This window comes from Gopherus flavomarginatus, unplaced genomic scaffold (assembly GCF_025201925.1).
Source record: "Gopherus flavomarginatus isolate rGopFla2 unplaced genomic scaffold, rGopFla2.mat.asm mat_scaffold_40_arrow_ctg1, whole genome shotgun sequence".
Lineage (NCBI taxonomy): Eukaryota > Metazoa > Chordata > Testudines > Testudinidae > Gopherus > Gopherus flavomarginatus.
In genome coordinates, this window is record NW_026115078.1 from 89562 (window position 1) to 106676 (window position 17115).

General features: G+C 46.0%; 1 protein-coding gene across 2 annotated transcripts in view; it reads left to right on the forward strand.

The window, feature by feature from the left end:
- Positions 1-812: 812 nt before the first annotated feature.
- LOC127042413 (zinc finger protein 707-like) overlaps positions 813-17115 on the forward strand; it is a 56216-nt gene continuing 39913 nt past the window's right edge. Inside the window, exons 1-3 of one of the 2 annotated variants that reach the window (XR_007771936.1) lie at positions 832-863; positions 3505-3587; positions 5861-6038. The gene's annotated coding sequence lies outside the window, so the exon portion shown is untranslated. Of the gene's footprint in view, positions 864-1556; positions 1609-3504; positions 3588-5860; positions 6039-17115 lie in introns of those variants that run through there. The other variant, XM_050935880.1, reaches the window with a different exon arrangement.

A 17115-nucleotide genomic window follows, 5' to 3' on the forward strand; every position in this document is an offset into this window, starting at 1 on the left:
CTGGGAAGTGACCTTAATTAAAGCTTCTTCTCTGCCCGGCCCAGGGGATGACTTTCTGCAGCTGGTCCTAGCCCCCTAGGGCAGTCCTGGGCCCTGTTACTACTAAATTCTGAGCCAGAGTCTCCAGGTAACTGAAAGACCTCAGGGAATGTCCTAGGGTCTGGCAAGAAAGTGACTCTGCACAAACAACACCACCTCATTTCTCCTCCCATTAGCGGTTGCCAGGAGGAAATCCAGCCATGGGAGAGCAAAGCCCCCAGGAATGGGACTGTCCCAGCCAGAGGGGCAGGGAGAGAGGACAGGGGAAGGAGAGACTGAAAGGGGCAGTGGGAGAAATGAATGTGGGGAGAGATTTCCAGCTCTCTAGTCCACCCAGACACATGTATTGCTGCATCCTGGGGCAGAACCACTTTCCAGTGAACAAAACAAGGATCAGACAGAGCAAAAGCCAGTTCCTGACTCCATATTCCCCCTGCTGGGGTGTGGCTGCCGTGGGGTCAGTGTCTGAGGGAATCCCCCACAGTGACTCCTTTGGTTCTGCTCTTTTCTAGCCTTGTGTTCAGAGAAGGGGTGAGGGGAGAGAGAAGGGAGGTTAAAAATGTGTCTGTGGACTTAGCCTGGCAGGAGGGGCCAGGTCTAAATTGTAATAAACAGATTGAGCATTTCCCAGCATGACAGAATCTAGGGTGTCTGTCTGCAGGGAAAGGGCCTGGGGGAATTGTGATGTGAAATTAACTAAAACCGGTTGTGAAAAGCCCACAACTGCCCTTCTCCCCCAGACAGGCTGCAGAATGTTTTGCTCCAGCTCATCCCAGCCTGGCGTGGGACAGGGAAGAGAAATGGCTGCAGTGGAGTCAGTCCAGGTAGAGATTATCGGGGGGTTGCTGGTGGGTTCCTGCTGGAGGAAAGGGAGAGCAAATACACCAGAGGTGGGAAGGTTTGCAGAGTCTGGTTTGGAGGTTGGAGCGGGGCAGGAAATTCACAGTGTGGGGAAAGGAGGAGGCCAGGGTGTGGCAGACCTGCTGGGAGTTATTTACTAAGTGGCCTAGATTCTAGGAACAGACCCAGGAGGTTTGGAGGTGGAAATGCCCTAATTTGTGAAGAGAGAAAATAACCCACCTACATGGAGCTAGTCAAACTGACCAGACTCCTAGTGCTGGAGCCTGACCTCACTAACCATCAGCTGCTGTGAGATATAAAGGGGACACCCATGAGTCAGGCTTATTGGAGCTGCCTCTCCCTTCATATCCCACTCCTCACAATGAGGAGGGTGTTGGGCATCCTACCAGCGAGCTCTCCCTGGACCCTGCTAGGGGCTCCATCTCCTGTATCAGTCAGTGGCTAGTAGGGGGGTGATGGAAATGCTGGGAGAGATAAGGGGCTCTCTCTTCATCCCCTCACCCTGGCATTTGCTGGATACTCTGAGCCAGGTCGAGGTGGGACTCTCCTGACTATGATCCACCCAGAGCTTCCATTTGATTCACTCTTCTCTGCCACAAATAGTGGGGTTGTGAGTGGGGCAGCAAGTCCTTAGTGTTGGACTCTTACTCTTTCAGGGGCTGGTGACCTTCAAGGAGATGGCTATGTATTTCACCAGGGAAGAGTGGGCTCTGCTGGACCCCACTCAGAGAGCGCTCTACTGGGATGTCATGCAGGAGAACTATTAGACTGTGACCTCACTGGGTAAGGGTTCCTGTCCCTTCTGTTCTTGGAAGGGGAAATGAAGAGTGAAGGTTCACGCCACCCCCACAATGCCATCTGTACCCTGTCCTGTTTCAGCATCACCCCAATAGGCCAGTGACACACATACTACCAGAGACCCTCCTCTGCTGCAGAACACTTTGGGAACAGAGCACAGGAGCCGTATTGCACAGTGTCAAATATCTCCTGTTTGCTCAAGTGAAACTGGGGGTTAGGTCTGGCATAACTGTCCCATACCCCTAATCATTTTTGTTGCCCTTTTCTGAACCTTTTCCAATTCCAATATTCTATTTTTGAGATGGGGTGACATGTGCATGCAGTATTCAAGATGTGGGTGTATCATGGATTTATTTTGCTGTTTTTACAAATATGATCTATGAGATATTCTGTCATATCTATCACTTTCTTAATTATTTCCTACATTGTTCACTTTTTTTCACTGCTGCTGCACATTGAGTGGATGTTTTCAGAGAACTATCCACAGTGACTCCAAGATCACTCTCTTGAGTGGAAACAACTAATTTAGACCCCATCATTTTGTATGTATAGTTGGGATTGTGTTTTCCAATGGGCTGCACTATGTGCTATCCTGTCATCTAGTACTGCTGAGATCCTGGATTCAGTAATATCCCTGCCCTTCCTGTTCACTTTCTCCACCGAACCCCGCCAGCCCATGCTTCCTGTTCCCAGCTTCCCCAGGATTCTCGCACTGTCTCTGAACCTCTCTGTCAGCAAGAAGCAGTGCCAGGGACACTTGCCCTCTGTCTGGAGTCTTCGATTTCTGGGACATGGATTTACTTTCTCTGTGTTGTAAGAGGCTCTGTCATAATGAGTGTCTATGATGTTACCCAGAGTACAATCTGGACTGTTAAATAGCTGTACCTCAGTCCTCCAGCATGGGGTGCCTTTTCCACTGTTTTCCGGCGAGAACAGCCCCTCTTGGCCAATTATCACACAGTCTCCAGCATGTAACTCACTCCCAGCTACACAGTATTGAGTGCTGCTAGACAGCCACTCATGAATTACACCTCAGGAGAAAACCAGCAAATTCTCAAGTGCCCAACTTTCCCCCAGAAATGTGCATCTTGCACTGTCCAGCACGCTACTGAACGACCCAAGCTCATATGAAGTCTGTCATTTCATCAGCGGAAAATGACATGCACCAGCTTGTTATCCCAAACAGAGTTTCCAACACACTTCAATCCACACATACTGGTTAGATGAACAATAAACCAAGCTTGTTAACTACCAAAAACTAAAACTATGCCCAGTCCATGAAAGGGGCACTTCCAGGAGAGACTGTATAAAGGCTGGAACATGGAACACCTTTGTAAACCTGAGACAGCTGCCTTGGGGACAATGACAGGGAGAATCCCCCAAAGTGACTCCTTTGTTTCTGCTCTTCTCTGGCCTCCGATTGTTCCATCCAACGTGGAGTACTTTGCACTTGTCTCTACTGAATTTGATCCTATTTACTTCAGATCATTTCTCCCGTTTGTCCAGATCATTTTGAATTTTAATCCAATCCTTCAAAGCACTTACAACCCCTCCCAGCTTGGTGTTGTCCGCAAACTTGATACGTGTAAGAGAGAGACTGTTAATGGGAGGGTTTCCCCATGTGTCAGAGGGTTACACCCTGGTGGGAGGGGGCTAGGCCTGTACTGGAATAAGGTCACTCTGTGCTTCACAGTGTGCTAGAACCTAGAATGTGCATTAGCAGGGGAAAAGCTGGGGGGAATCGGCTTGTGGAATGGACAAAAGCCTAGTCTGAATTCTCACACCTTGCCCTTTTCACCCCGGCAGGCCAGAGAATAACATCCATGTTTCGCTGCAGATCATCTCATCCTCCCAGGGGCAAGGAAATGGCTGCAATGGAGCTGGCTCAGGTAAGAGATTATCAGGGTGGCGGGCTCTGCTTGGAGGTTGAGGAGCAGTAAATGCATAAGAGGGTGGGAATTGCTAGAAGTGGTGGGAAGCAGGAAATATCTCGGGTGGAGAAAGGGAGGGGACAGCATGTGACAAACCTGCTGAGACTTGTGTAGTGTAGGGCGTGATGGGTTGTCACCGCCAGGAGGCAGTTTGTGGAGCTTCTGGGAACTGCTGTGTCCTCTAACCCTCACGCTGGGCTGGCCCCTTCTCACACTGCTTTGCTGGAGATTTCGCCAGCCTCTCCAGGCCCTGTTATCACCCAACACAACAGCAGGTGGCGCCATGCAGCCAACTAAGCTACCTGAGTGCGTTACCTAAGCCACTCAAGGACAGATAGAAGACAAGAGCCAATTTCCCACTCCCCAACCTTGCACACTTGCTGTAGTATAAATCCAGAATGATACCATCTTATAGTGCACAGGGATCTCTATAATACAAGCTCATTAATGTAGTTCCCCTTCCCCTCAATATGGGACAGATGTGCACAACAAGCTGAGATTTTCCCCAGACACTTCACTCAAAATATGCTGGTAAAGATAAAGCATCAAACAAGTTTATTAACTGCAGAAAGATAGATTAAGTGATTATAAGTGATAACAAACAGATCAAAGCAGATTATTTAGCAAATAACCAAAACTCAGACTAAGCCTAACATACTAGATGGATAGAATTTGAATTAGCAATTTATCACCCTGACTGATGGTACAAGCAGTCCCCCAAGTTTCCATACACAAGCTAGAAATCTCTTGATCCTGGGAGTAGCACTTCCCCCACATCCGTTTTTGTTTCTCAGGTGTTTCCAGAAGTTCTCTTGTGTGGAGAATGAGGCCAAGAGATGATGTCACACCCCACCTTATGTAGCTTTTCCATATGGTGGGAACCTTTTGTTCCAAACTCAGTTCCTAGTCCAGTTTGTGGAAAAATACAGCTACTAAAATGGAGTTAGTGTCATGTGGTCTGGTCAGAGGCCCTGCTGAGTCATAGTAGCCATGACTCATAGGCTGGCTGAAACATTCACAGGAAGGCTAAGCTCTTCCACAGTCCATTGTCTTTGTTGAGCCATCAGCACTGTCTGGCTTCTTCATTGTTGTACCTGAAAGGCTCATTGTGGGTGTTACCCAGAGTAAGCACATTTGAAATACAGATCCAGAGTCAATATCCATAACTTCAGATACGAACATGATATGTGCACACAAATAGGATAATCATATTCAGCAAATCAGAACTTTTCCAGTGACACCACACATGATGCATCTTCTACAAAATGGATCATAATTATGTCCTAATCATATTATAATCATACCACTATGATGAATATGGGGGTGTAGTGTCAGATAGGTCCTAATTTCAAGGCACAGGAGTTGGGAATGGAACTTCCCCTCTTTGTGGAACAGGAAATAACCCTCCAGCCAGGGCTGGGACAACTTCCCAGACTCTCAGCGATGGAGCCTGAATCTACTGACATTTCATTAATTACCACCAACCCGAATCTTTGTGGCAACTGTAAACTTTATCAGTGATGATTTTGTACTCTCTTCTAAGTCATGGATAAGAATGTTAAATAGCACAGGGCCAAGAACCAATCCCTGCAGGAACCTGCTAGAAAGAAATCCACTCGATCATGGTTCCCCATTTACTATCAGAGTTTTTAATCTATTTAATGTATGCCGTGTTTATTTTGTATCATTCTAGTTTTTTTTAGTAAAAATATTGTGCTAATCAAGTCATGTCCCTTACGGAAGTTTAGGTATATTACATCAATACTATTAGCTGCAACCAAACTTTTGATCTCATCCAATAAGGATATCCCGTTAGTTTGATAGGCTCTATTTTCTCTAAACCTTGTTAATGGGCACTACAATTCTGACCTTCTAACTTCTATTCTTTATGATTGACTTCCCCTTTCTTCCATATATTTTATTTGGAGAGTGCTTGGATTCCTACCAGGGAGCCACTATCAGGGTCCAGAGACAGCCCCATCTCCTATATTAAGCTCTGGCTAGTAGCTATGTGATAAATGTGAAGACCCTGCTTCTGTCTGTCAGATGGGAGACACAAAGGTTCTCTCTTTCTACCCTCTGATGCCTCCTGGCTGCTGTAAGCAAGGTGGGGTGGGACTCTGTTAACATGTGCCTCCCGGAGCTTCCATTTCCTTGGTGCTGCTGTTCCGTGAATAGTGGGGTTGTGAGTGGGTCAGCAGGTACTGAGTATTGGACTCCTGCTCTTTCAGGGGCCGGTGACCTTCGAGGAGGTGGCTGTGTATTTCTCCAGGGAAGAGGGGACTCTGCTGGACCCCACTCAGAGAGCCCTCTACAGAGATGTCATGCAGGGGAACTATGAGACGATGGTCTTGCTGGGTAAGGATTCCTGTCCCTTCTGTTCTTGGAAGGGGAAATGAAGAGTGAAGGTTCATGCCACCCCCACAATGCCATCTGTACCCTGTCCTGTTTCAGCATCACCCAATAGGCCAGTAACATACATACTACCAGAGACCCTCCTCTGCTGCTGAAACACTTTGGGAACAGAGCACAGGAGCAGCATCACACAATGTCAAATATCTCCTCTTTACTCAAGTAAAACTGGGGTTAGGTCCAGCATAATGAACAGAAGCTTCCTACCCCCAGCCTTCTCTCAAACCCTGAGCCTTCTCTACCCAAACCAGAATGTGCTTGGGGTGTAACAAGCAGGCGCTGGAGTCAGAGCTGCCAGTCCAGGGTTACTTATCATACAGACACTCAGTGCGTCCTTGAACGCTGGCTGGGAGTATCCAGACAGGGGAGCTCCAGCAGCAGAACACTGAATCTCACCCAGGATTACAGATGACACAACTCCTCGCTGATCTGGATTGCACCCCAGCATGTGAAAATGGCCTAGGTTGGTAGTGACATTTCTTGAGACATGGAGAGTCTTGCTCCCATATCACCAGGTGTAATAAAAATAACAGGAAAGGCCAAATATGGAAAACTGATTCTTCAGCTTGCTTTTGACCTGCATCATATTTTGCAGTATATTCCAAATAAGGAAATTAACGTGCAACGTATGTGTCATTGCTTGTGGTTTTAAGCTGTAAAAGACTTGTGTGATTTTTAGCTCAGGAACAGTATTCCAATAGCTGTCGCCCCCTGCGTGCTTGTAACCAAGAAAAGAGCCTCAGGCTGAGCTGATTCAAATATTAATCCTGTGGTCGTTTTCCACAACAGCCTCAATAGGTCCCTGTGATGGAATGTAAGGCTACATCTAGACTACCCACCGTATCGGTGGGTTAAAATCGATTGCTCGGGGATCGATATATGGCGTCTCATCTAGACACTATATATCGATCCCCGAGCGCGCTTATATCGATTCCAGAACAACACCAACCCCAACGGAGTTGCTGATTTGACAGGGGGAGCCGCGGACATCGATCCCGCGCGGTGAGGATGGGTGAGTAATCCAATCTTAAATACTCGACTTCAGTTACGTTATTCACGTAGCTGAATTTGCGTATCTAAGATCGATTTCCCCCCGTAGTGTAGACCAGCCCTTAATGTCTTCACACCTTCCCGCTGCAGGAGAATGGCTGTTTGACCAGCTGTTTGCCTTGCTGTCTCTGAGGAACTGGTCTGTGGGTGTTCCCCAGAGCTGTAACTTTTTCTGAATATCATACTGTAAAATCTCACAATTTTACATACAGTGTTACTACACATTTTAACAGGAGGATAATATTCAGTAGGTTATGCGTTTTTTAATGATACCTCACAAGCCATACTGGGTACAAAATTGATCATAATTTTCTAGAAGAGTGAACACAGGGGTACAGATTGACACAGTGTCTGTGTGTGTGTTCCCAGCAGATATGTGGGTATTTCAATCCCTCATAAGCACAATGTTTGGCATCTTCAAGGACCTGGGGAACTGGTCCTGGGAATTCACTAGTTTAGCAAGTGTGAGACTGCATGAAATTGTGAGACACTTTGGTATTAATAATAAAATAATATAATCTGATAAAATTGGAAAGAATCATGCTAGGTATGCCATGTAAAGTGTCAGTGAAAATGTTATGATTTGCCAAGTATGATAATTTTGTTTCTATGTTTCTATCACCTTTGTATTGTGAGTTACAGATATGTAAGGTATATCTGTATTTCCAGACTTGTGCAGTTTTTCTGGGTGACACCCCCAGACATATTGGCAATCAACATTGCCTAGCATGTTTGATGGCCCATTGAGGGTCATCAGCTGTAGCAATGAACCTATGGACCAAGGGGACACACCTATTGAGTCAGCAAGACATGCCGGGGTTTTGCCTGTGTAATGAAACACTCCAAAGCTTTCCATGCCATGTGCTGTGAAGCTTGTGTTTGGGCACAGGAAGTACAAGCCACATGGCAAAAGGAATATAAAGCGCAGCTGCATCATCTCCATCTTGTCTTCAATCCCCCTTCCTACCTCTGGAGCAACTTCTCTACAAACTGAACCCTGGAACAAAGGACTGAATGACCCATCCAAGCTGTGGATGCGTTCCAGACAGACTTTCAAGCCAGTAACTCACCAATACTGCTAAGAACCTGATATATCCATTTTGGAATGTATCTGACTGCTTTTCCATTTAAATTCTTTCTGTCTTTCTTTCTTTTAAACCTTTAGTTTAGATGCTAAAGAATTGTCTGGAAGGATGGAATTTAACTTCATTCTTTCATTTGTTCTTTCTTCTAAACATTTAGTTTAATTGCTAAAGGATCGGCTGGCAGCATGTATTTTGGATGAGATCCAAACCTGGGTAATGTGGCTAACCTTCTACCCACCCACTTCCTGGATCCAATTAGGATCACTCTCCTGCTGCCCTCTGGCCATGCTGTATCACAGTGAGCAGAGTTTTTAAATAACCTCTCACTGTACGGGACCTAGTTGCTGATTAGGAGTCAGAGAACTGTCATGCAATAAAGGGGGCCGTGTGATTTCTTTTTTCAGAGTCTCGTAACCAGTGTTGTGGGATCAGAAAACACAGTTTGTGACTGGTCAGTGAGTTTAACTTCAGTGTTAACCACCAGTATGGGGAGCATCTGCTCTCCCTTTTTCAGCCTGCTCTGACCTTGGCATTTTCAGTGAGGACTGCCCCAGGCACACTAGGTCACACTAAGCACTGAAGATAAATTAACAGAATGTTTTTGATGATCAAGATGTATGAAATCAACTGAACTCCTTTGTTTTCTTTCATCTGAGCGGAGTTTCTGGTTTCCAACGTGATATGATCTCCCAGCTGGAACAAGGGGAAAGAGCCATGGGTCCCAGAGCTCCAGGTTCAGAGGAAAGAGAGATCCTGAGATCTCCCCGCACAGATGAGGAAACATTAAACCAACTCAGAATCTGTAAGTGCCTGAAGGAAACATCTAGGATGCCCTACAAAGCTCTTGGGAAGTCTCTCAGTTCATTATTGTCCATAGCAGGGGTCGCATCCGCAGGGTAAATATAGCTCAAGGCTTCCTATAGATGCTAGCAGACACCGGGCAGTAGCTTTCTCCCTTCCCCTGTGAAGTTGGATGGGATGTGAAGGCTGAATTGATCCCTCCTCTCTCCTGTTGGTGGAGCTGAGTTCCTGATTTTATTTGTCCTCTCTCCAGCACTTGTTTTGGTTTGGCCTTCCCCTTTCCATCCCTGTTTGAGGTTTCTGTCTCTATCACAGCAGGTGATGCAATGACGTGTGAGGTTCAGCACAGACCAGAAAAAGAGCAGGGGAAACCAGCCAGGGGAGAAAATGGATAAATTTATTTCCTGTCAGGGAACTCAGAAGGTGCCTTCAGGCCACCAGAATGCCATCTGGACCCTGCAGGTTTCAGCATCAAAAATAGCAGTGACTGAGTGTACCAGAGACTTCACTTGCAGAACAGGCCTTTGGAACATCACAGAATCCACACAGGGTCAGATATCTCCTGTTTGCTCAAGTGAAACTGGGGGTTAGGTCTGGCATAACTGTCAGTCCCAGCATCGCCCTTTTTGAACCTTTTCCAATTCCAATACTGGGAAGAGATCCTGTCATAGTATTCTAGTATAAGGGTGTAAATGGACCTAACAATTTTCTAGTCTACCCTGTCATATCAGGATCACTTCCCAAATGGTTCCTACATTGATTTAACTTACAACCCTGGGTTTAGTAGGAATGTTTTCCAGAACTATCCACAGTGACTCCAAGATCACTTGAGGGAAAAACTTTTAGACCCATCATTTTGTATGTATAGTTGGGATTGTGTTTTCCAACACAGGATGTCCTATATGCAGTGAGTGCTGAAATCCTGGATTCAGTAATATCTCACCTTCCTGTTCCCTTTCTCCACCGAACCCCGCCAGCCCATGCCCCTGTTCCCAGCTTCCGTCAGCAGGCTCTGCACAACTCTGTCAGCAAGAAGCAGTGCCAGGGACACTTGCCCTCTGTCTGGAGTCTTCGATTTCTGGGACATGGATTTACTCTCTCTGTGTTGTAAGAGGCTCTGTCATAATGAGTGTCTGTGATGTTACCCAGAGTACAATCTGGACTGTTAAATAGCTGTACCTCAGTCCTCCAGCATGGGGTGCCTTTCCACTGTTTTCCCGCGAGAACAGCCCCTCTTGGCCAATTAACACACAGTCTAGCATGTAACTCACTCCCAGCTACACAGTATTGAGTGCTGCTAGACCCACTCATGAATTACACCTCAGGAGAAAACCAGCAAATTCTCAAGTGCCCAACTTTCCCCAGAAGAAATGTGCATCTTCCACCCAGCACTACTGAACGACCCAAGCTCATATGAAGTCTGTCATCAGCGGTGAATGACATGCACCAGCTTGGAAGACACCCACCTCCAGACACTACAACAGTTGAAGACAATGGAGCCAGAGCAAAACAATACCAACTTGTTAACTGGGCCAATAAAGAAGAGGCAGACCATAATGGCCTGGATAGAACAGAAGCACCTTTGAAAACAGACTTTGTAAAGCAGACAGGGACCAACCAGGAAAGTGACTTTTTTTCAACTCTGAAAGGGAATTTGTTCTGAGTCTTGTTGTTCTGCCGCTCTCTGAGCTTTGAGAAGTATTTACTTCAGTCTTCTGTTTCTCCCGTTTGGACAGAGATCATTTTGTTTATCCAGATCTTTTGCTTTACAATCCTCCATACAACCCCTCCCAGCTTGGTGTTGTCCGCAAACTTGAAGAGAGAGACTGTTACTGGGAGGGTTTCCCCATGTGTCAGAGGGTTACACCCTGGTGGGAGGGGGCTAGGCCTGTACTGGAATAAGGTCACTCTGTGCTTCACAGTGTGCTAGAACCTAGAATGTGCATTAGCAGGGGAAAAGCTGGGGGGAATCGGCAGGGGAATGGACAAAAGTCTGTCTGAATTCTCACACCTTGCCCTTTTCACCCCGGCAGGCCAGAGAATAACATCCATGTTTCGCTGCAGATCATCTCGTCCTCCCAGGGGCAAGGAATGGCTGCAATGGAGCTGGCTCAGGTAAGAGATTATCAGGGTGGCGGGCTCTGCTTGGAGGTTGAGGAGCAGTAAATGCATAAGAGGGTGGGAATTGCTAGAGGTGGTGGGAAGCAGGAAATATCTCGGGTGGAGAAAGGGAGGGGACAGCATGTGACAAACCTGCTGAGACTTGTGTAGTGTAGGGCGTGATGGGTTGTCACCCCAGGAGGCAGTTTGTGGAGCTTCTGGGAACTGCTGTGTCCTCTAACCCTCACGCTGGGCTGGCCCTTCTCACACTGCTTTGCTGGAGATTTCGCCAGCCTCTCCAGGGCCTGTTATCACCCAACACAACAGCAGGTGGCGCCATGCAGCCAACTAAGCTACCTGAGTGCGTTACCTAAGCCACTCAAGGACAGATAGAAGACAAGAGCCAATTTCCCACTCCCCAACCTTGCACACTTGCTGTAGTATAAATCCAGAATGATACCATCTTATAGTGCACAGGGATCTCTATAATACAAGCTCATTAATGTAGTTCCCCTTCCCCTCGATATGGGACAGATGTGCACAACAAGCTGAGATTTTCCCCAGACACTTCACTCAAAATACGCTGGTTAAGATAAAGCATCAAACAAGTTTATTAACTGCAGAAAGATAGATTAAGTGATTATAAGTGATAACAAACAGATCAAAGCAGATTATTTAGCAAATAACCAAAACTCAGACTAAATCTAACATGCTAGATGGATAGAATTTGAATTAGCAATTTCTCACCCTGACTGATGGTACAAGCAGTCCCCCAGGTTCCATACACAAGCTAGAAATCTCTTGATCCTGGGAGCAGCACTTCCCCCACATCCGTTTTTGTTTCTCAGGTGTTTCCAGAAGTTCTCTTGTGTGGAGAATGAGGCCAAGAGATGATGTCACACCCCACCTTATGTAGCTTTTCCATATGGTGGGAACCTTTTGTTCCAAACTCAGTTCCTAGTCCAGTTTGTGGAAAAATACAGGTACTAAAATGGAGTTTAGTGTCATGTGGTCTGGTCACAGGCCTGCTGAGTCATAGTAGCCATGACTCATAGGCTGGCTGAAACATTCACAGGAAGGCTAAGCTCTTCCACAGTCCATTGTCTTTGTTGAGCCATCAGCACTGTCTGGCTTCTTCATTGTTGTACCTGAAAGGCTCATTGTGGGTGTTACCCAGAGTAAGCACATTTGAAATACAGATACAGAGTCAATATCCATAACTTCAGATACGAACATGATATGTGCACACAAATAGGATAATCATATTCAGCAAATCAGAACTTTTCCAGTGACACCACACATGATGCATCTTCTACAAAATAGATCATAATTATGTCCTAACCATATTATAATCATACCACTATGATGAATATGGGGGTGTAGTGTCAGATAGGTCCTAATTTCAAGGCACAGGAGTTGGGAATGGAACTTCCCCTCTTTGTGGAACAGGAAATAACCCTCCAGCCAGGGCTGGGACAACTTCCCAGACTCTCAGCGATGGAGCCTGAATCTACTGACATTTCATTAATTACCACCAACCCCAATCTTTGTGGCAACTGTAAACTTTATCAGTGATGATTTTGTACTCTCTTCTAAGTCATGGATAAGAATGTTAAATAGCACAGGGCCAAGAACCAATCCCTGCAGGAACCTGCTAGAAAGAAATCCACTCGATCATGGTTCCCCATTTACTATCAGAGTTTTTAATCTATTTAATGTATGCCGTGTTTATTTTGTATCATTCTAGTTTTTTTTAGTAAAAATATTGTGCTAATCAAGTCATGTCCCTTACGGAAGTTTAGGTATATTACATCAATACTATTAGCTGCAACCAAACTTTTGATCTCATCCAATAAGGATATCCCGTTAGTTTGATAGGCTCTATTTTCTCTAAACCTTTGTTAATGGGCACTACAATTCTGACCTTCTAACTTCTATTCTTTATGATTGACTTCCCCTTTCTTCCATATATTTTATTTGGAGAGTGCCTGGATTCCTACCAGGGAGCCACTATCAGGGTCCAGAGACAGCCCCATCTCCTATATTAAGCTCTGGCTAGTAGCTATGTGATAAATGTGAAGACCCTGCTTCTGTCTGTCAGATGGGAGACACAAAGGTTCTCTCTTTCTACCCTCTGATGCCTCCTGGCTGCTGTAAGCAAGGTGGGTGGGACTCTGTTAACATGTGCCTCCCGGAGCTTCCATTTCCCTGGTGCTGCTGTTCCGTGAATAGTGGGGTTGTGAGTGGGTCAGCAGGTACTGAGTATTGGACTCCTGCTCTTTCAGGGGCCGGTGACCTCGAGGAGGTGGCTGTGTATTTCTCCAGGGAAGAGGGGACTCTGCTGGACCCCACTCAGAGAGCCCTCTACAGAGATGTCATGCAGGGGAACTATGAGACGATGGTCTTGCTGGGTAAGGATTCCTGTCCCTTCTGTTCTTGGAAGGGGAAATGAAGAGTGAAGGTTCATGCCACCCCCACAATGCCATCTGTACCCTGTCCTGTTTCAGCATCACCCCAATAGGCCAGTAACATACATACTACCAGAGACCCTCCTCTGCTGCAGAACACTTTGGGAACAGAGCACAGGAGCAGCATCACACAATGTCAAATATCTCCTCTTTACTCAAGTAAAACTGGGGTTAGGTCCAGCATAATGAACAGAAGCTTCCTACCCCCAGCCTTCTCTCAAACCCTGAGCCTTCTCTACCCAAACCAGAATGTGCTTGGGGTGTAACAAGCAGGCGGCTGGAGTCAGAGCTGCCAGTCCAGGGTTACTTATCATACAGACACTCAGTGCGTCCTTGAACGCTGGCTGGGAGTATCCAGACAGGGGAGCTCCAGCAGCAGAACACTGAATCTCACCCAGGATTACAGATGACACAACTCCTCGCTGATCTGGATTGCACCCCAGCATGTGAAAATGGCCTAGGTTGGTAGTGACATTTCTTGAGACATGGAGAGTCTTGCTCCCATATCACCAGGTGTAATAAAAATAACAGGAAAGGCCAAATATGGAAAACTGATTGTTCAGCTTGCTTTTGACCTGCATCATATTTTGCAATATATTCCAAATAAGGAAATTAACGTGCAACGTATGTGTCATTGTTTGTGGTTTTAAGCTGTAAAAGGCTTGTGTGATTTTTAGCTCAGGAACAGTATTCCAATAGCTGTCGCCCCCTGCGTGCTTGTAACCAAGAAAAGAGCCTCAGGCTGAGCTGATTCAAATATTAATCCTGTGGTCGTTTTCCACAACAGCCTCAATAGGTCCCTGTGATGGAATGTAAGGCTACATCTAGACTACCCACCGTATCGGCGGGTTAAAATCGATTGCTCGGGGATCGATATATGGCGTCTCATCTAGACGCCATATATCGATCCCCGAAGCGCGCTTATATCGATTCCGGAACAACACCAACCCCAACGGAGTTGCTGATTTGACAGGGGGAGCCGCGGACATCGATCCCGCGCGGTGAGGATGGGTGAGTAATCCGATCTTAGATATTCGACTTCAGTTACGTTATTCACGTAGCTGAATTTGCGTATCTAAGATCGATTTCCCCCCGTAGTGTAGACCAGCCCTTAATGTCTTCACACCTTCCCGCTGCAGGAGAATGGCTGTTTGACCAGCTGTTTGCCTTGCTGTCTCTGAGGAACTGGTCTGTGGGTGTTCCCCAGAGCTGTAACTTTTTCTTAATATCATACTGTAAAATCTCACATTTTACATACAGTGTTACTACACATTTTAACAGGAGGATAATATTCAGTAGGTTATGCGTGTTTCTAATGATACCTCACAAGCCATACTGGGTACAAAATTGATCATAATTTTCTAGAAGAGTGAACACAGGGGTACAGATTGACACAGTGTCTGTGTTGTGTGTTTCCCAGCAGATATGTGGGTATTTCAATCCCTCATAAGCACAATGTTTGGCATCTTCAAGGACCTGGGGAACTGGTCCTGGGAATTCACTAGTTTAGCAAGGTGTGAGACTGCATGAAATTGTGAGACACTTTGGTATTAATAATAAAATAATATAATCTGATAAAATTGAGAAAGAATCATGCTAGGTATGCCATGTAAAGTGTCAGTGAAAATGTTATGATTTGCCAAGTATGATAATTTTGTTTCTATGTTTCTATCACCTTTGTATTGTGAGTTACAGATATGTAAGGTATATCTGTATTTCCAGACTTGTGCAGTTTTTCTGGGTGACACCCCCAGACATATTGGCATCAACATTGCCTAGCATGTTTGATGGCCCATTGAGGGTCATCAGCTGTACAATGAACCTATGGACCAAGGGGACACACCTATTGAGTCAGCAAGACATGCCGGGGTTTGCCTGTGTAATGAAACCTCCAAAGCTTTTCCATGCCATGTGCTGTGAAGCTTGTGTTTGGGACACAGGAAGTACAAGCCACATGGCAAAAGGAATATAAAGCGCAGCTGCATCATCTCCATCTTGTCTTCAATCCCCCTTCCTACCTCTGGAGCAACTTCTCTACAAACTGAACCCTGGAACAAAGGACTGAATGACCCATCCAAGCTGTGGATGCGTTCCAGACAGACTTTCAAGCCAGCAACTCACCAATACTGCTAAGAACCTGATATATCCATTTTGGAATGTATCTGACTGCTTTTCCATTTAAATTCTTTCTGTCTTTCTTTCTTTAAACCTTTAGTTAGATGCTAAAGAATTGTCTGGAAGGATGGAATTTAACTTCATTCTTTCATTTGTTCCTTTCTTCTAAACATTTAGTTTAATTGCTAAAGGATTGGCTGGCAGCATGGTATTTGGATGAGATCCAAACCTGGGTAATGTGGCTAACCTTCTACCCACCCACTTCCTGGATCCAATTAGGATCACTCTCCTGTTGCCCTCTGGCCATGCTGTATCACAGTGAGCAGAGTTTTTAAATAACCTCTCACTGTACGGGACCTAGTTGCTGATTAGGAGTCAGAGAACTGTCATGCAATAAAGGGGGGCCGTGTGATTTCTTTTTTCAGAGTCTCGTTAACCAGTGTGTGGGATCAGAAACACAGTTTGTGACTGGTCAGTGAGTTTAACTTCAGTGTTAACCACCAGTATGGGGAGCATCTGCTCTCCCTTTTTCAGCCTGCTCTGACCTTGGCATTTTCAGTGAGGACTGCCCAGGCACACTAGGTCACACTAAGCACTGAAGATAAATTAACAGAATGTTTTTGATGATCAAGATGTAGTGAAATCAACTGAACTCCTTTGTTTTCTTTCATCTGAGCGGAGTTTCTGGTTTTCGAACGTGATATGATCTCCCAGCTGGAACAAGGGGAAGAGCCATGGGTCCCAGAGCTCCAGGGTTCAGAGGAAAGAGAGATCCTGAGATCTCCCCCGCACAGATGAGGAAACATTAAACCAACTCAGAATCTGTAAGTGCCTGAAGGAAACATCTAGGATGCCCTACAAAGCTCTTGGGAAGTCTCTCAGTTCATTATTGTCCATAGCAGGGGTCGCATCCGCAGGGTAAATATAGCTCAAGGCTTCCTATAGATGCTAGCAGACACCGGGCAGTAGCTTTCTCCCTTCCCCCTGTGAAGTTGGATGGGATGTGAAGGCTGAATTGATCCCCTCCTCTCTCCTGTTGGGGGGAGCTGAGTTCCTGATTTTTATTTGTCCTCTCTCCAGCACTTGTTTTGGTTGGCCTTCCCCTTTCCATCCCTGTTTGAGGTTTCTGTCTCTATCACAGCAGGTGATGCAATGACGTGTGAGGTTCAGCACAGACCAGAAAAAGAGCAGGGAAACCAGCCAGGGGAGAAAATGGATAAATTTATTTCCTGTCAGGGAACTCAGAAGGGCCTTAAGGAAACCAGAATACAGCAGGAAATCTGCAGGGAAAGCAAAAAAATACATGTGCTGAGTGAGGAAAAACTTCACTTACAGATCACGCCTTTCTCAACATCAGAGAATCCACACACGGGAGAGGCCCTGTGAATGCAATGAGTGCGGGAAAACTTTCAGTCGCAGCTCGCACCTTATTGGGCATCAGAGAATCCACACAGG